Source organism: Tamandua tetradactyla, chromosome 3 (genome assembly GCF_023851605.1).
Source record: "Tamandua tetradactyla isolate mTamTet1 chromosome 3, mTamTet1.pri, whole genome shotgun sequence".
NCBI lineage: Eukaryota > Metazoa > Chordata > Mammalia > Pilosa > Myrmecophagidae > Tamandua > Tamandua tetradactyla.
The window spans coordinates 148140274-148161197 of record NC_135329.1 but is presented as its reverse complement, the minus strand read 5'-3'; the positions used below and the strand labels follow the sequence as shown (position 1 = coordinate 148161197).

Below are 20924 nucleotides of genomic sequence, written 5' to 3'. Positions count from 1 at the left end.
GGTGTGTGGGAAAAGAAAGGCTGGGAGAAGAGTTCAGAGTAGAACCAGTCTCCCCTTCAGCAGGCATGATGAAGGCAGCAGGCAGCACCTTACCAGCAGAACTCTGAGGGTTCCACTGCTGAACACTGTCTCTGGAGAGGAGGCAGTGTTGAATGTCATCTTTTTCCTGTGGCTTGGGTTCCAGGGACTGAAAGCCTGATCTGTCTTTTCTTCTACAGCCTGAATGTGAAGTGCTGCTTTGCGTGGGGTCAAGAAGCCTCATATGATGTCTTTGTGCAAAATTGAGAAAGAGCCTCTTTCTAAAGACATTTTACAGCCATCTTCAGAAAAACTGTCTTCAAAAATATACAATGATTACAGAGTGATTGATACTCTCTGGAACTGTGCTGTATACAACCTGCCCAGCTGTACATGATGGTGGGAGTGGGTTTAGGATTGCAGTGTGACAGTGATGTTTACTTTGGGTTGCAGTGAGAAATCACAGAGAGCTCTGCACTGGCAAGTGATGAGTAAAAATGAATAGTTAAGTAGTTATGTCACTGAGAAAGGTGAACCTGTCATAGGGTGGCAATGAGACCATTAAGAACAGAAACTACAGGGCGGTAGAGAAAGGGGTAAAGAAGAGAGTGTATGTCGTTGGTGATTTGTTTCTATTTTACTATAGGATTTCTAGCAACAGCATTCTCATAGAAACTTCCTTAAGGTTTTAATATTTTATTGTCATTAAATTTGCTTTTCTCATTTTGATTGAAATTTGAGGTAACTGAAGGGCAGTCGTTGAGGAAACTATAAGAGATGTGAAGCAAAATAAGAGTGGTTACTAATTTTAGAAACGTAAAACCTGGTGTTAAAACAGATTATAAATGAATATTCTTTGTTTATGTTACCTTAATATATCTAATGAACATACATTACATGAAAAGTTTGTCCAAAAATTACAGTTACTACATTGTGCTATTATTACCACTGTCTGTTATCAAAACTTTTTTTTATCACCCCAGACAGAAACCGTGTACCTATTAAGCAATAAATCCTCCCACTCACCCCAGCCCTTGGAAGCTTCTGATCTACTTTATGCCTCTATGAATGGTCTATTCTAGATATTTTGTATAAGTTGAATCATACAATATTTGTCCTTTTGAGTATGGCTGATTGCACTTAGTGTGTTTTCAAGGTATCCATGATGTAGCATATGTCAGAACTCTATTCCTTTTTATGACTGAATAGTATTCCATTATATGTGCATATCACATTTTGTTTATCCATTCACCTGACAGTGGACACTTAGGTCGTTTCTACCTTTTGGCTATTGTGAATAATGCTGTGAACATTGGTACACAAGCATCTGCTTGATACCGTTCAGTACTTTTGGTATATACCAAGGAGTGGAATTGCTAGGTCATATGATAATTCTATGCTTACATTTTTGAGGAACTACCAAAGTGTTTTCCACAGCAGCTGCACCATTTCGCATTCCCATTGGCAGTGCATGAGGGTTCCAATTTCTCTACATCTCTACCAACACATTACTTTGTTTTTAAAACCATAGCCATCCTAATGAGTGTGAAGTAGTATCTCATTATGCTTTTGGTATGCATTTCCTTAATGTAATGATGTGGAGCATTTTTTTCATGAACCTATTAGCCATTTGTTTATCTTTTTTTTGTAGGAATGTCTAAGTCCTTTGCCCATTTAAAAACAGGGTCATTTTCCTTCTTTTGCTGTTATGAGTTATTACTGTATTGTGGATATTAAATCCTTATCAGGTATGTGATTTCTAAGTATCTTCCATTCTGTAGGTCTCTTTTCACTTTTTTGAAAATGTCCTTTGATGCTCTCAAAGTTTTGACTTTTATGAAGTCCTATTTATCTATTTTTCACTTTGTTGCACATATTTTTGTGGACATATCTAAGAATCCATTGTCAAATTCAAGGTTTGTCCTTGATTTTCCCCAATGTTTTCTTCTAAGAGTTTTATGGTTTTAGCCATTATATTTAGGCAGTTGATCCACTTTGAGTTAAATTTTGTATAGTGTGTGAAGTAGGGGTCAGTTAATTTTGTTTTAAGTAGCATCCATATCCCCTGATTTTTGCATTTATCAAAGGTGATACTTTAAATTAGAAAACTTTTTTTGAAAAAAATGTTTCTGAGTCAATTGCTCATGTAAAACCTAGAATTCTGCAGCACACAAATGGGTCTAATATTTACATATTTCAATATTACTGAGAAAAACACTGTGTAACATCTACTTCTATGTTAATTTATGAATTAGGATAATTGAAAAAAATTGTCAGTGGTTAAAAGTAAACCTTCTATTCTTTTGCCAGTTGCTCTTTCTGGAGTCGCCCAAGCCCAAATCCTGCCCTGTTTCCCTCATGGCTTGTTACCCAGTATTCTTGTCCAAAACAATCATGCATGATAATAAAATCTCAAAGCATCTGAATGATGTCACTCTTGGTGCTTTAGTTACTCTAAAATCTATGATTTCCTTTGTTCTGAAATGTTCTAGCTCTATGTTTGGTTACGCAGTACTGAGTATTGCTAAGCACTTTTGTTGCCTATTCTCTCCATTCACTTGACTGTATTTCCCTCACTTTAAAGACCCAATTAGAAGATCTTACTTTCACAAAGCTTAATTTGATAATATGGAATAAAACAGATGTACTCACTTTTTGAACAGGTTGAGGAGAATCACATCACAGAAGCTGAATGCATTTGCACTTATGAATGTGATCCCATCAAGACAACAAAAATACAGATTTTAGTGTTTTTATTGTTCAAAAATTGCTTTCGTGTGAAGCTGCTACACATGGCCCAGCAACTTCCATCCACTCTGGCCCTGTATACTGTCTTGGGTTTCTTGCAGCAGATTGTCAGATGAGTATTAATGTGCAAGTGATTTATTAAGGAGGTGCTCCTGTGGAGAACCAGTACGGGGACGGGGGGAAGCAGGGCAGTAGAAAGGAGAGAGCCAAGAAAGGATGACTCTCAGGCCAATTTCCATGGAGGGTAGCTTTACCCTGTGCCCACACGGGATGCTAGAGCTTGTTTTATGTCAAAGCTATCTTGACAACTTCATTCTCCCTGGGTTGGGGTGGGGTGGTGGAATGTACTGGGGGAAGTAAATTCCTAGGTATTTTCCAGTGATGGCAAAGTGATATCCAATGTCCCAAGGGCATCTTCTGAAGAACCAGTAGTTGCTGTTGGAAGCCAAAGCACTCTAAAGTGGAAAGTTACAAAGAGGTAAAATAGGATCTGAGGGAGTTGGGGAGAAACATCAATAGGGTTTGTAACACCTTTTGCGTCCACCCTTCCTTCCTCACTATGTCCATTCTCCTCTTTTTTCCTGGGCACACTTAGGCTGTATTTCCCACTGTCCCTTGCAATCAAGTATGCTCATGTGACTGAGTTCTCTCCAGAGGAATGGAGAAGAAGTGATGTGTACCATTTCTGGTCCAATACCCTAGGATAGCCTTACCCATAGTGTTTTCTTCTCTCTGCTGGCTGGATCTCAGGCAACTTATACTAGAATGATAATGACTAGAAATAATGACTATAAGGATAATGACAATGGCATAAGAGATAGTGATGCAATGTGATAGGAGGACCTGGGTCCCTGAATGACTTCATGGAGCCGAGCTTCTTAAAGATCCAGAACCTTCACTTTGGGCTGTTAGATAAGAGAGAGACAAACCATTTCTTTAAATCACTGACTTATTGTTGGGTCTCTTTATCACAGCAGCTTAGCCTTTGTCTAATTAATACAAGCTGCTTTATTCTTATCATAACATTATTATGTTATATTGTAAAGTTATTTTAAAATAGTTTATAGTTGATTCTATTAGAATATACATTATGTGAGAGCAGAGAATTTGCTAATCTTGTCTTGCTGACACAAAATATTTGGTAAATATTTATGTAGAGAATAGATGAAAGTATAGTTACCTTGCCACGCAATAATCAATTCTGAAGTTATGACGTTGGCAAAATACTCTAGCTAAATATCTTCTTTGAACATGAAAGCCATGCTTTCCTTGTAATTTAATTTACCCATAATTCCATTAAAAGTGTCATGATTCAACAGTTCATTTAATAAATAACCAATGGTGATAATTAAAAAAAACACATTACACCTAAGGAACTTATTATCATACCATGTTTGGAGTGAAATAGAACAAATGGAAAGAGTTTAATGAAAAGTAATCCAAATGATTAGTGAGATAAAATATTGATGTATTAAAGCAAATAGATGATAAATGATATAATCTTAAAAAAACAAGGGTGAAGGGCATCTTGGTCTTTTCTTTGTGTGTTGGAAAGGTGATTACAAAGAGATTGCCGACCAATTGTTTTCCACGTCTGCAGAGGAAAAACGAGCAGGAAAGAGCTTAAACTGACCTGACAGTAATAGTGATTAAACATTAGAAAAGGCTCCAGAGTAATATTGTAGAATCTCTGTCCCTGGTGAATTTTAAGGACAAACTATTTGTCTTAGACACTTCGGACAGAGTCTTGCAGGAAGAGAGAGGTCTGGATTAAATGATTCCTTGAGCTCTCTCCCTTTCAATTCCAGAAGTCTGTGCCACTGTGTAGAGTATCTAGGGGACTTGGCGGGGATGTGTTTCACTCCACTGACCAGCCCAGCTGATTAGTTGGCATCTCTTATCTATAACGTGAGAGAGATATTTCTCTGGGTGAGTCTGGTGGGGTGGGGGGAGATAGGGCGCAGAAAGACTAACCTCCCCAAATACTGATATTATTAATGATATTTTTCACTTAAAACTCTGAGATACTAAGTGATTTCCATATGACTGCTACAGACTAACTAGAAAAATCCTAAGAAATTCGATACATTTCAAATATTGTATTTTATTTAGTAAGATTAACTTTTCTTTTTTGCATGGGCACGGCGAAATGAACCCGAGTCTCCGGCATGGCAGGCGAGATATCTGCCTGCTGAGCCACCGTGGCCCCCCTTAGTAAGATTAACTTTTATAGCATTGATGAAAGGGTAATGATTTAATGTTCACAGTGAAATTCCACAGATTAGAAATAAAAAACTATCATTGATATTCATTTATAATATTTACTTACGTTGCAATACTAGCAGTAATATAGCAATGCTATTTATGGGTAATGCAATTAAATTTATACTTTATAAATTATGAATTAAGAATTACAAGAATTATGTTAGAAAGTCCTCAAAGACAAGCATTGATTGGAAGAGAGATTTACTAAGTTTTAGAAGCTTGCTTTTTTATTACTGAATAGCATCACAGTTTTTGTTTTGAGGTAAATATGTCCTTTAGATGAGTAACATGCATATTTTGCATTTTAGCATGGTACTGTGAAAAACAGTTAAAATTGAGGATTTATGTACTTGGGGGATTTCCAACTTTTTATTAAAAATAATTTTAGTACTTTACATGTTTGCTACAAGTCCAAAGATGAATTTTTGAATTCTCCCAGAAAAGAAAACAAACCCTGCTTTTCTACTCTAAGATGGTGCTTTTGTAATGGCAGGTGCTGTTAATTTACTATCAGTAGGAGGGTTTTTTCATTGAGGGGGAAAATTTAGGCCGAGTTAGAAGGAAATCATCAACTATTCTTCATATAGTGGAGCTTGAAAGTAACTGTTGCTCTTAAACACATGAAGTGATGTTCAACTTCACACACAATTAGAAAAGCAAGTTAAAGCTACAAGAGATATCCTTTTAAAAAAATCTATCAGATATCTAACAATAAAAAAATTTGTTCATACACTGTGTTTTCCAGGGTGGGGAAAGAGGTGTATTGCAATGGAAATGTAATTTAGTACAACTTCTACAGAGGGCAATTTGGCAGTATCTATCAAAACTATAATTGCACATATCCTTTAACCCAGCAATTCTACCTCTAGGAATTTTTTTTGCTGTAGATGTTTATTGACACAGAAAGAGATAGAGACTAGTTGAAGAATGCTGCATCCTTTCAATCAAATATGATGTAGCCACTAAAAAGAATGAGATTAATTCTTAAGCTATACGCAGAACAGTATATAGGATGAATTATTCTTTGTGTAAAAAAAAAACGTATATGCACAAAATGTATTTGAAACAATACCCAAGAACTGACAATAATGGTTGCCTTCAGGGAGGGGAGCTGTGAGGCCTTACGACGGGGTGAGATGGAGATTTAATTTTCATTGCAAACCGTTTTGCAACTTTTGAATGTGTAAATGGTTCAAAACATAAACCAAATAATTTGAAAAGGTGAATATTGTGACTATTAAAACAACTCATCCATCCTTAGTTTGAGGATTCATTTACACTTAATAAAAAATTATCTTCAATTTCAAAGTGTACAATTCTGAACCTTTTTAGACTCTGCTCACGCTCTCTGTATGGGTTATAATTGACATCTGAAATGTTAAAACACATCTGAGAACACTATTAAAATATTGCTTGTGTAAAGATCACAAATTATCATTCTTTTCTTCTTACCCTTAATGGGTGAGTTCCTGAAGCCAGGGACTCTGTGCTCTTTCACCTAGAAGAAAGATAAGAAAGGAAAAACAACTTAAAAAAATTTATATCTTATTTTGATGCATAGTTCACATTTAATCATTATTATTATTATTATTTTGCATGGGCAGGCACCAGGAATTGAACCCAGGTCTCCAGCATGGCAGATGAGAACTCAATATAAATGTATACTGCCACCAACAGTATGTATGAGTGTACTCATTAAAGAGCATACTAAAGTAGAACATTCAAAGCATCTTACCTCAGAGTTTCAGAGAACCAGTCATTAATAAACTTAACTAAATAAGATACCTGAAAAATAAGAACAACTTATTGGTGTATAGGTAGAAATCCTAAAGGAAGTACAAGACCTCTGAAATACTCTAAAATGAGCCATTTTGTAAAAGGTTGAGGATGAGATTTTATATTGCTTCTCTGTAGATAAAAATGGAATGTATGAGTAGATCATTCCAGAGTGAAGTTCTAATAGAAATTGTTAAAAGAGTTCTAAAACAGTAAACTAATTTTATTAGCACAAAAAATATTTTTAAGGAAGATAATTTGATCTTTGTTTTGGATCAAGCCATAATGGCAGAAAAATTAATACTGGAGGTGTAAAAAGATGGCATACATTTGAGAATAAAAAGAATAATTTAAATTTACTATGAAATAATTATACAGGGAAATAATCTTTCAAATTCTTCTGTAAAGTTTTGATCACCAGTATTGGTGCCAAGCCATATTAGAAGCCTGAGATAAAGGAAAAATCAAAGATTTTCTGCCTTTATTTAAAGTTTAATATTTTGTTTATCATAGATTTTTTGCATTATTTTTTTAAAAATTGAATTAAAATATTATTTATATTGATTACTGAATTTTAAAAATTATTATATACTGGATTTATTATTTCGGTTTAAAACAATTAACCATCATTTCTTGTTTCTTTGTAAGTTTTGTAACCTTTTATTGAAACCTGGGCATTTTGATATTTTAATATGTTATTGCTGGAATTTAGACTCTGAGGTGCTGTTCTTTAAGCTTGTATCCAGCTAGTGTCTTGACAGAGCTTTCCTTGAATGCCAGGAACTGACAAATAAATTAAAAAAAAAAAGCTGAAGAAGAAAGCAAAAAGAAAATACCATTTCCAGTCTTTGCAGATTGGCCTGTGCAAGTGCTCTTCTCTAGGGCTTATCTGTGAATGAATTTAGAGAATAGCTCCAAGAAAAGCGTAGGGGCCTCCCTGATAATTTCTGTGCATACCTCTTTCTTCGGCATGCACATGTGGCCGTAGATATTCCCCCATTTACAGGGAGATGAATGTTCCTCTTCTCTAGGAAACAATTTTCTCACTATTCTGGGCACTATCCTGCACTTGTAGGTGCCAGTACCTACAACAAGGAACTCTTGGACCAGGCAGCATGAGTGGACTGTCCTCCCGCAGCATTCTGTAGGAGTGCTCGATTCAGGGCAAACTTGAGACAGAGTGTCACTCAGGCCACCACCAGACAGATTGGGCCAGGCATACATGTTCCCAGCCTATGCATGGCCATTATTCTACTCCCTCTGGAAATAGGACCAGGGATTTGTACTGGGAGTGAGGGCCAGCTCTGTACTGAGCTGTTGTTGATGGGGGTGGGAGGGGCCAGCCAGTATGCCAGGAGATCCTCATGTATTTTTTTTTAAAGACATAAACTTTTCTAATTTTTACTTTTATTTTTATTTGAGAAATCGTAGGTTTATAGAAAATCATGCATAAAACACAGAGATCCCATAGCATGTATTGGCATGTTACATTTGCTGCAACTGATGAAAGAACATTTTAATACTCAATCTATTAGCTATATACATGGCTTATTCTGGGGTTCACTGTGTTGTGTAGTCCTTTGTATATGTTTTTTTCATCTTTATTCCAGCAATATATGCAACCTAAATATTTCTCTCTTTAAAACACATTCTAACATATAATTCAGTGCATATATAATTACATGCATAATATTGTGTTACCATCACCATCATCCATTCACAAAATTTTTCCATTACCCACAAAAGAATCTCTGCAATTTAAGCATTAACTCCCCATTCCCTACCCCTACCCTGGCCTCTGGTAAACTATATTCTGGTTTCTGACTTTATGAATTTGCTTATTCTAATTATTTTATATCAATGAGATCATACAATATTTGTCCTTTTGTGTCTGGCTTATTCACTCAATGATGTCTTCAAGGTTCATTCATGTTGTGGCATGTATCAAAACTTTTTAAAGTTGAATAATATTCCATTGTGTATATATATACTACATTTTGTTTATTCATTCATTGGCTGATGGGCACATGGGTTGATTTCATCTTCTGGAAATTGGGAATAATGCTGCTATGAATGTTGGCATACAAATATTTTTTGAGTCTCTGCTTTAATTCTTTTGAGTATATACCTAGAAGTGGGATTGCCAGATCATATGAAAATTCTATGCTTAATTTTCTGAGGAACTGCCAAATTGACTTCCACAGTGACTGCACCATTTTATATTTCCACCAATGAATGAATTTACTATTTATCTACATCTTCAACACCTGTAAGTTTCCATTCTTTAATTGTAGTCATTTTATTCCGTGTGAAATTGTGTCTCTTTGTGTTTAGATTTGGATTCCTTAATTGGCTAATGATGTCAAACATTTTTTCTTATGCTTTTTGACCATTTGTATATCTTCTTTGGAGAAATATCTATTCAAGACTTTCACCTATTTTTTAATTGGGCTGTCTTTTTGTTGTTGAGATGTAGGATTTCTTTATATATTTTGGATATTAAACCCTTACTGGATATGTGGTTTCCAAATATTTTCTCCCATTGTGTATGTTGTCTTTTTACTTACAATATGAAGTCCTTTGATGCACAAAAGTTTTAAATTTTCATGAGGTTCCAGTTATCTATATTTTCTTTTGTTGCTTAAACTTTTAGAGTAAGGTCCAAGAAACCATTGCCTAATACAAGGTTCTGAAGATGCTTCCGCATGTTTTCTTCTAGGAGTTTTATAATTCTGGCTGTTGTGTTTAGGTCTTTGATCCATTTTGAGTTGATTTTTGTATAAGTTGTGAGGGACGGGTCCCTGTTCATTCTTTTGCCCATGGACATCCAACTTCCCTAGCACCATTTATTAAGGAGACCATTCTTTCCCCACTGAGTGGACTTAGCACCCCTGTCAAAAATCAGCTGATTGGGGCATGACTCCCAGGGATAAGTCTGTCCCTGGCACTATGGGACAATGCCTTCCTGTCCAAAAGGGAGAAAAGAAGTGTAATAAAATAAGACATCAGTGGTCGAGAGAGATAAAATGAAATCAAGAGGCTATTCTGTAGGTTGTTCTAATGCAATTTCATTTAGATAATGATAATTGTCAGAGTTTGCTAAACCCCAATCAACATCACTCCTGTTGTCTCTTAAGAACACTTAGGGAGCATGGCAGAAAAATCTGCAGAAGGAAGGTTGGGGAGAAAATGGCGCTGCTGGGGCAGGGTTTGCAATCTTTATGAATAGGTTAGGCAAAGAACTATTTGGGCCATGGCGCCAAATCCAACTAAGTCTTTCCTGGCAGATGCTGGCTATGACGAGCAGGAACTGGATACTAACTCTGCTTTTATGGAATTAGACAAAGGTTTAAGATCTGGCAAATCTGGTGAACAATGTGAAGCAGTTGTTTGTTTTCCCAGGCTCTTTCATAAGTATCTATTCCCCATTTTCATCAATTCTGCATTTCTAAAGTTAGCTGGTGTTTTCAGAGTTGGAAACAATTTCCTGCGGCTATGTGTTCTTAAAGTTACACAGCAAAGTGAGAAGCATTTGGAGAAGATTCTAAATGTGGCTGAATTTGTGAAGAGAATTTTCTCATGATTCATAGTTAAACAAACCTGTGGCGAGAGCCATCACACTCTGGCATACTGTGTTGCTGTAATAATTCACCACAAGACAGTTTAAGCTGTAATTATCTATAAAAAAGGCTATATATTTGCTTTTTTTCATTCTGAATTTTAAGGATTTGTCTTTGGTTTTTGAACTAAGACTCAATGCAAAAATATGGTAACCATCCCATTCCGTAAATCCTTTCCAGTTACTATCTATCATACTATTTTAGTTGTAAATAGTTGCCTGTGTTTGAAATGTTCCTCTTACTTAGGTACTCTGCTAAAATGATTACAAGCATAACCTCAGCTCATTTTGAACTTCTGCCTTCCTTATCTGTTCTCACAGTTTCATGTCAGTTTTTGGTATTAATTCATAACTATATAATCAATTTTTTTGGGGGGTGCATGGTCCGGGAATCGAACCTGGGTCTCCCCCATGGAAGTTGGGCATTCTAACCACTAAACTATTCATGCACCCTATGTACTCAATTTTGTATGCAATAATTTATACTGGAGCTCATTGGAGAATACCAGTTATAATCGCTGGAATTTCTTTAGCCTTTCCTTTTCGCATTTTTAAAAATAATTCATTTAGTTAGAATTTTCTCTTGTAAGCCTATATCCAGCATAAGCCGTATTCTTTTTAGCTCCACTGTCTATGGAATTATATGTATAATTTTTTCAGATTTTTGAAATTTACTTTTCTAAGCTCAGGGCTCATTTTTTACTTACCCTGCCCACACAAATCCCTTTTTATTCATGGAATCCAGGATGTTACTTCTTCCTTAAGTTTCCATTTTTTCACATCAGGAACCAGTTCTTCCTTCTTGTTCAGAATTAAGTCCAGAGTTCTTTTTGGGTTCCTCTTTCTTTTGATTGGTTAAATTATAAGCAGCTGTTTGATATCTTAAAATCAGTTAATTGATTTTTCTCTTGTTTTTGAACTACACTCAATAAAATAGAATTTAAGATATTCTTTCCCTTTGATTCAGCAAATTCGCTTACAGGAAATTTTCTATAAATCATTTTATAAGTTGGTGAAAATATACATATATTATATATAAGGATGATCATAGTATTACTTTTGTAAAAAGTGAAAAATTGGGAAATATCATGTGTCTTTCAATATGGCAAAAATTACTTTTTGGACCACTAACTATATAATCATTAAAGAATATGAAGTAAGAATATATATCTAACATAGAAAAAGATATTAAATAAAATATTAAATTAAAAAAACAAGTGGTCAAATGGTATCCATTTTATTAATTCATTTTGTCAGTGATATAAATGTTTATATAGACTTAGGAAAAATTCTGGAGGAATGTATATTATTAGAGGTTATTGTTGGCAGGGTTTGGAAGTGGTCATTGGATTATGGGTTACAGGAGCCTTTTCCATGTAGTTTTGTAATGTTTGAATTTTTTTTTACAAGTGTGGATTGTTTTTATAATCAGAAGACAAAAATAAAGAAGAAAGAGGAATAGTAGAAGTTAACTGGTAGAATGAATTGTATTTTTCATATAAAATTTACTTAAAACGAAATGCACACATTTTTTTTTTTTACATGGGCAGGCACAGGAATTGAACCCGGGTCTCAGGCAAGCCAGGCGAGGACTCTGCCATTGAACCATCATTGCCCACCTAAAATGCACAAATCTTCAGTACACATTCACTGACTATTAACAGATGTCTCCTGTAACCCCAACCCCTGTGAAGACGTGGAATTTTCCATCACCCTAGGAACTTCCCTAATGTCCCTTCCCCAGTCAGTTCCCACACCCACCTCCCTAGAGTCAATTCCTGTTCTGACCCACGTGGCTTAGTTTTTGTCTGTTTCCAAACTTCATATAATGGAGTCATGTGGCAGGCATCCTTTTATGTGGTTCCCTTCACTCAGCATAATGTTTTTTAGATTAATCCATGTTATACATGGTAATTCATTCATTTTTATTGCTGAGCGGTTTTCCATTGTATACCTATCACACAGTTTACTCATTCTACTGTTAAATACCTAGGCTGTTTCTGATTTGGGGCTATTATAAATAGTTTCTATGAACATCCTTGTATAAGGAAGAAAAAAAAAGCACCTAGGGTTCGAACTGAGACTGCTTAAAGGTTTCATGCACTAGGTTTGCCTTCCTGGAACATATAATTCCCATAAAGGCCGCCTATCCAGGATTATCAATTAATTACATCCCCCTATACTTCAGTGTGGACACCTCTTCTCAACATGAAAAAGTCAGAACAGGCACTCCCTAAAGATCCCTAAAATATTAAAAGAGAAGGAGGAGGTAAAACAGAGAAAATGGGATGTAACAAATGAGTTAAATCTGTTTAACTGAATCACTATATTAATATTTTTTCTAGCCTCCAGTGTTTTGGAGCAGCTAGAAGGAAATATCTGAGATGATGGATTGGTAACTTATAACAAACTCTAGAATTTGTTTTGTAACTACTTGCTGAAGTGTGCTTTGAAAATTATTGCTTTTTACTTTCTCTGCTTTTATATATGTTATAATACAATAAAAAGTTTTAAAAAATCGGTTGGTCATTGTGCTGGTTTGAAAGGATTTATGTACTCTAGAAAAGTCATATTTTAATCCTAATAAATGGTTGTGGGAGCAACCATTTCTTTTAATCCCTATTCAGTACTTTAGCTTGGAAACTTGACTAATCTCCATGGAGATGTGACTCACCCATTTGTGAGTATTAAACTTGATTAGATGGAGATGTAACTCCACCCATTCCAGGTGGGTCTTGATTACTTTACTGGAATCCTTTAAAAGAGAAAACATTTTGGAAAAGTCTTGAGATTCTGACAGCAGAGAATGACGACAGAATGACGAGAGTCAGGAAGCAGAGAGCTCTGCCAGAGACATTTGGAGATGAAGAAGGAACATGTCCCTGTGGAAGCTTCATGAAACAGGAAGCCTGGAGAGAAAGCTAGCAGACCTTATCTTGTTTGCCATGTGCTTTTCCAGTTGAGAAAGAAACCCTGAACTTAATCAGCCTTTCTTGAATGACCTAACCTATTGTTGGTGCCTAAATTTGGACATTTTTATAGACTTGCTTTAATTGGACATTTTCTCGACCTTAGAACTGTAAACTAGCAACTTACTAAATTCCCCCTTTTAAAAGCCATTCTGTTTCTGGTATATCGCTTTCTGGCAGCTAGCAAATTAGAACAGTCATAAATGTAAGAGTTGATTCTGCACTCTCAAACCAATTCCATTTGTCTATGTCTGTCCTTGTGCCACTACCATGCTATTTTGTTTATTATGGCTTTGTAGTAAGTTTTAATATTGGGACATGTGAGCCTTCCAAATTCATTCTTCTTTTTTTTCAGGATGACTTTGGCTATTTGGGGCCCCTTACCCTTCCATACAAATCTGATAATTGAGTTTTCCATTTCTGTAAGGGAGACTGTTGGAATTTTGATTGGGTTTCCAGTGAGTCTGTAGATTGCTTTGGTTAGAATTGACACCTTAACAATATTTATTCTTCCAATCCATGAGCATGGAATTTATTTCCACTTATTTAGGTGTTCCCTGATTTCTTTTAACAATATTTTGTAGATTTTCATGTACAAGTCCTTTACATCCTTGGTTAGATTTATTCCTAGATATTTGATTCTTAGTTCATATTGTAAGTGGATTTTCCCCCCTCAATTTCTTCTTCAGATTCATTACTAGTGTATAGAAACACTGTTGATTTTTGCATATTGATCTTGAACCCTGCCACTTTGCTGAATTCATTTACTAACTCTAAGAACTTTGTTGTATTTTTTTTCCTTCAGGATTTTCTCTACAAAGGATCATGTCATCTGCAAATAGGAAAAAGTTTACATCTTCTTTTATAATTTGGATGCCTTTAATTTCTTTTTCTTGCCTTATTGCTCTGGTTAGAACTTCCAGTACATTGTTAAATAACTGTGGCGACAATAGACATCCTTGTTGTGCTCTTGATCTTAGATGGAAAGTTTTCAGGCTTTCACTATTGAGTATGATGTTAGCTGTGGATTTTTCATATATGCCTTTTATCATGTTGAGGAAGCTTCCTTCTGTTCCTGTTTTTCTAAGTGTTTTTAACAAGAAGCAGTGCTGAATTTTGTCAAATGCCTTTTCTACATCAATTGAGATGATCATGTAGCTCATGCAGAGTTCAAGCAGAATTGCTGTTAATTCTTGGAGTGTTGGTAAAATTCTCCTGTAAAGCCGTTTGGTCCTAGGCTTTTCTTTGTTGAGAGATTTTTGATTACTAATTCAATCTCCTTACTAGTTATTGGTTTGTTGAAATAATCTATTTCCTTGTTGATCTTCAGCCTATATATTCTGTCCATTATTGAAAGTGGTATATTGAAATCTACTACGAATGTAGAACCTTCTGTTTCCCTTCAAATCTCTCTTTATTTGCTTCATATATTTTGGGTCTCTGCTGTTTGGGACTCTGCATTTATAGTAAAAATTGTTATGTTTTCTTATTGAATGATCCCTTTTTGTATCTAGTGCCCTTCTTTGTCTCTCATAAAAGTTTTTGACTTAAAGTCTATTCTACTTGATATTAGTATACCTACTCCAGATCTTTTTTAGTTACTACTTGCATGGGTATTTATTTTCACATACTTTCACTTTCAACCTGCTTATGTCTTTAAGTTTAAGTTGAGTCTCTTGTAAACAGCATATAGTTGGGGTGCTTTTTTTAAAAAAATCCATTCTTCTAATCTCTGCCTTTTGACTAAAGAGTTACATTTAAAGTAATTACGGATAATTCAGGGCTTTTTTCTACTATTTTGCTATTTAGTGTTCATGAATCTTCTATCTTTCTGACCATCAATTCTTCTGTTAATGCCAACTTCCATATTTATTTGATTTTTTGAATTGTACCATATTGAATCCCTTCTCATTTATTTCTGGATATACTTTCTATGTATTTTCTTTGTGGTTACCATGGGTTTAAAATTTAACATTCTAAATATATGTCATTTTTTTATTGACACCAACTTATTTTCAATAGCATATACATACATTGTTCCTATACTCCTCCATCCCCTATCTTTTTTTTATACTTTTACAAATTTTATCTTTGTATATTATATGTCAGAAACCAAAGATTTATCATTACTTTTGATGTATTTTCATTTTAGCACTTATGAGAAGTAAGAAGTACAGTTACATACTAAAACCCACAAAAGTATGGGCATTTATAACTACTCAAATGATTAACTTTACTGGAAGTCTTTATTTATTTCTTTGTGCTGCTTTGATCCACTGCCTAGTGTCCTTTCCTTTAAGTCTGAAAAACTCCCTTTAGCATTACTTTTAGGGCAGGTCTAGTGGTATTATACTCCCTCAACTTTTGTTTATCTCGAGTGTCTTAATCTCTCCATCATTTTTGAAAGAAAGTCTCACTGGATATAAAGTTCTTAGTTGGCAAATGTTTTCTCTCAGTACTTTAAATATTTCAACTAACTGCCTCCTTACCTCTATGGTTTATTTTGGGAAATTGTCACTTAATCTAATTGGGACTTCTTTGTACATGACATGTTGCTTTTCTCTTGCAGGTTTTATAAGCCACAGTTTGGTCACTATGTGTCTGGGCATGGCTTTCTTCACATGTATCCTGTTTGGTATTCAGTCAGCTTCTTATATGTACATACTCATATTTTTTTTCAAGTTTGGGAAGTTCTCTGTCATTATTTCTTTAAATATTCCTTCTGCTCCTTTCTCTTCTTCTCCCCTGGGACTCACATAATATGTACATTGGCATGCTTGATGGCCCCACAGGTCTCTTAGACTATTTTCACTTGTACTAAATATTTTCCTTTCTGGTCCTTTACCTTTTCTTAATTCAGCCCTTTCCCAGTTGACTCATTTAAATTTCCTTGTCTTTGGGTTCAGTGATTCTTTCTTCTGCCAGCTCCATTGTGCTGTTGAAACCCTCCTGGGAATTTTTCTTTTCTGTTATTGTTGTCTGCCATGCCAGTAGTTCTGTTTGGTTCCTTTTTAAAATTTCTGTTTCTTTTTTTAGGTTCTTGTATAGTTCATTCATTGTTTTCCTGATATTTTTAGTCCTTTCTCTTTATTTTCCTTTATCTCCTTGAACATACTGAAGATCATTTTTTAAAAATCTTTATCTGGTATACCCACAGTCTGATCTTTGTTGATGTTTTCTTATAATCTTCCTTTGGATGGACCACCATTTCCTGTTTGTCTTGTAATCTTTTGTTGCACACTGTATATTTTAATATTTTAAATACTAAGTCTGGGATTTAGTTCCTGAATTATCTGTTTCTTGTGTCTAGCTATTGATGTGACAGAGATTGTTTCATTGCCGGGAGATATTAGAACCAAACAAACCAATGCAAAAATGCCTTTCATAATTTTTGTCAATAGGCCTTATGCCTGATGGTGCTTTCCTTCAAAGTTCAGTTCTCCTAACAGGAAGGTCAGCCCAAGGCAAATGCAAAGTGCAGGGTCCTCGTGACTTTTTCTTGACCTGTGTCTTCTTCTGGGCTGTGCTTGCCAGTAGCCTTAGGAGTTCCTCTGTTTATAGGAATTTGAATGCCAACAGACTGTCTCCTTTTCCCAGGTGCTCCAAATGCAGGACTTTAAGCAGGTAAGCCTTTGTCCCGGGTAACCTGATTCGGTTGTTTCTTATAGAATATTCACTGTTAAGCTGCTTTGACCTAGAGCAATTTCTGAGAAGATGTGGCTAGTTGGAGGGGAGCTTCCCAAGTCAGTCTTTCCCAGCCAAAATAAGGTCAGAGACCTACAAAGTGAGGGCTGGCCCTAGGGAGAGGGTTAAGGAAGGGCCAGCAAAGATGCCAGGAGCTTCTCTTATGGCTCTGATGTTACCTTTTCTTGATTCAGCCCTTTCCCAGTAAAGGCAGCTCTTTGTTTTCCATAGTTTTGAAGAAGGATATTGTCTTTAAGTTTCCTCTGCCAGCTTTGCCCAAGGGGGGTCAGAAAAATTGCACCCACAGAGCCAGGCACTCCAGTAATCTGAAATAGCTAATTAAAAGTGACCAGAGATCAGACTGTGGTCCCCTGGATCTTGCAGAACTAGGAAATTATATCCCACCCCTGGCATCAGCAAGCTGCACCAATAGACAGGGTTGGGTACCTCACTGCTGCCAGTGATGAGACTGGGGGATGGGGGATTATAGCCACCACACAGCGAGAGCAATTCACTATTATTTACTGTGATTCACTAACCTCTTCCTCCTGCTTATCCCTGCATGTTGTGTGTGTTCTATTGGACTCTGGAGTGTCAAAATAGTTGATTCAGACAATTCCTGCCTATTTAATAGTTGTTCTGGTAGAGGGACTGCTTCTTGGAGCTTCTCACACCACCATCTCCCCACAATCCACATGATCCTCCTGCTTCCACATAGTCTTTTACTTGATTTGGTGCTCACCCTGTTACTAAAATTCTTAAACTGTTTTCTGGAGCAATGAGAAAGTTGCTTCTGCCTGTTCTTACTGGTTGTTCAAAGCTTCTGTAGGGGAATGGAGCCCTGAAGCATTTCACCCTGCCATTTTGATCAGGGCAGGGCCTGAACTTGACTCATTTTTGTGTGAGAACTTGGACAAATGCCCCAAATGAAAACAAACATTTAACACTTTATAATGAATGAGCTGAAATGATAGGAAAATATGTACATACTAAAGGGACAAATAAAAAAATAAATGACATAGCAAATACGAATCCATTATTGTACATTCCATGCTGGATGTGAACAACACTAATGGGGTAGTTATTGTGTTCTACTGTCAGGACTGAAAACTCCGAGTAGTTTTTAACTCTTTCACCAACTGAAAACTGACCTGTTGCTTTATTTAACAATGTGGAACAAGTTTTGGACAATAGTAACCTGTGGTTAAAAATGTTCACAGAGGGTTGTCTGATAACTGGCTGTTGTGAAAGGTGAGGACAAGGGCTGCTAGCACTCTTTAAAGGTATTATTAAGTGTGCAGGATGTATTCCATGTGCAGCCCATTCCTTTCAACTGGAGGAGAAAAGCTGCCTCCACAGTTGTTAACCACATTGGTATTTTACAACAGTTATTTTCTTTTCAGGTTCCTCTCATAAATGGAGTATTTTAAATAAACATGTCAACTTGGATTTTTTTTGTTAGAGCCTAAGTGTAATATAATGGCTTACCCATCATAAAGCTGTTTGAGACTTGCAGCATGCATCAAGGTTATTTTAAGGACTCTAAAATACAATTTTCAAAGATGTGGGAAAAAAAATCCAACATGAAAAAAATAAAAAGTTCATTAAAAATGTTGGTAAAGATCAAATACATCACTTTAACTGCAATTCAGCAAGACTCTTTGGAATGTTTCAATACAATATTTAGGAAATTACAGACACCAGATTTGAATGATATGGAAAGGATTTTTGTCTTTTTAAAACCTATTTATAGGGGTGCACAGGTAGTTCAGTGGTTAGAATGCCCGCCTTCCATGCAGGAGACCCAGGTTCAATTCCCAGACCATGCATCCGAAAAAAAAAATTGATTTATAAAGAACTGAAAAAAATTAGGATGAAAAATTTATGGAATATGAAACAATAGTGGAAAAGTGGACAATTAAATCAATAGAAATCATTCGACGTGAAGAAGTAAATTGAAGAAAAATGATTTCAATGCATAACAAAACCAAGAATTTACTGAAGAAGAGATACATTTCAAACAGAAGTAATGAATAGACTCTTGGATTGTTTGATAATCCCATTAATGAAGAAGAGGGAATCATATAAACACATTGGAAATTATTTACATTTCTTGCCAATTTGACATATAATGGTTACATTTACAAAAGTAATATAAAACTCATATCAAGAAAGGCTTATGTCTATCATAGATTCAAAGAATATTTCAGATTAATCACTGCATAAGAAATCTTGAAATGCCCTGAAATCTTATAGTGAATGTATGAAAAAAACCTGATAGTGCTTTCCCACGTTGGACAGCCAGACTAAAAATTTATGAGATACTATCAAGAAGCTGAAATGTTTTCCTAAGCTGTCAGTAATACAAAACAAATTTTGATCAACCAAAAGACTGAATTATCTTTCTATTCTTTATGGAAAATGGTATTACAAAATCATAGCCCCATGAAGATGTGATAGAAAGGTATGCAGCCAGAATTTCTAGTCAAAATGAAGTGAGCCCTCTAAAGCCTCTCTGCTAATTATAAACAAAAACACTAGACAAGATACAAATGCAATCACCTGCAGACTTCGAGAAGTAAAGAAAAGCAGACAGATTGGGTGGGGAATTGAAACCTGGAGAAGGAAGTTGTATGAGGGTGAGCGTCCCACTTTCTCCTCTTTTTGCTCATGGTCTTAGGCCAAGGTGGGCAGCCATACTACAGACAACTAAAATTCTGAGAGGAAATCCTATTACTCTCTCCAAAAGACCATGAAAGAGGATGCCTGTGGTGCAGTGAATGTGGGGGTAAAACTTTTTTCTTTTTCTTCCCTCTTTTTTTCTTTCATGGCATACAGAGAATGGACTGTATTAGAGCTGAACCAGTGGACTCTGTGTCTTTCTGCATGGAGCAGTTGGAAAAAGCCAATGCTGAGGGCCAGAGAATGTAGGGAGAACCATTGTTGTGGGTTTTTTTCCCCCCTCCCTCCTTTACCCAGTGGGTAGCCCCAATTGTGGGAATTGTGGGACAGCATGCAGTCTAAAAGCAATCCCATATTTCTGGCCAGAGGATCAGAAAAAGACTTATGCAGGCTGGAGAGTATGTGGGGAATCTTGGAAGAGAGAAACATGAAGAATTCCAAATTCTGTTGATAAACCATCATGAGGCCTGGCCTCACCACTGAGTTGCACATAAGTAGGACAGACCCAAAGCTATACAGCAAAAACTGAGAATTGAAATACAAACCTCCAGGGGGTGCATGGGTGGTTCAGTGGTAGAATTCTCACCTGCCATGCGGGAGACCTGGGTTCGATTTCTGATCTATGCACTTCCCTCAAAACAAATAAACAAAAATAATTCTTGCCTGCCATGCGGGAGACCTGAGTTTGATTCCAGGTCCGTGCACTTCCTGGAAAACAAATAAACAAAAACACACAAACAAACAAATTAACAAATGGTGCTGCAATAACAGGACATTCACATGGAAAAATAATGAAAGGGGACCCTGCCATACAGCATACCCAAAACAAAAAAACCCCCGAAATAGAAGTCTCCAGTCTCAGACTCACCTTTTAGTGGGGCATGAGACAAATACAAAACACCATAGCAAACCAAATAAAGCGCAAAATAAAAAAGAGAACTAACAGTGGAACTATCATATACAGAAAGAGAAGTGGAACTAGTGTTTCAGACCTAAATGGATTGATTACATGCTAAAACAAAGAAATCATTCTCCTGAATATTTTAACAAGACCCAGAATCTAAACAGTATAATGATAGAAGTGTCTGGGACACAATCTAAAATTACCTAATACACAATGAAGCAGGAAAATGTGATCATTTCTGGAGGGGAAAGATAATCAA

The 20924-nt window shown here is 35.9% G+C and overlaps 1 protein-coding gene across 10 annotated transcripts in view; it reads left to right on the top strand.

Moving 5' to 3' along the window:
• Nucleotides 1-20924, top strand: part of LNPK (lunapark, ER junction formation factor) — a 174876-nt gene that overhangs the window by 53159 nt on the left and 100793 nt on the right. For 6 of the 10 annotated variants that reach the window (XM_077154232.1, XM_077154223.1, XM_077154229.1 and 3 more), the window contains exon 2: nucleotides 6636-6707. The exons of the other annotated variants lie outside the window; for them this stretch is intronic. The gene's annotated coding sequence lies outside the window, so the exon portion shown is untranslated. The remainder of the gene's footprint in view (nucleotides 1-6635; nucleotides 6708-20924) is intronic. 10 annotated transcript variants of the gene reach the window in all.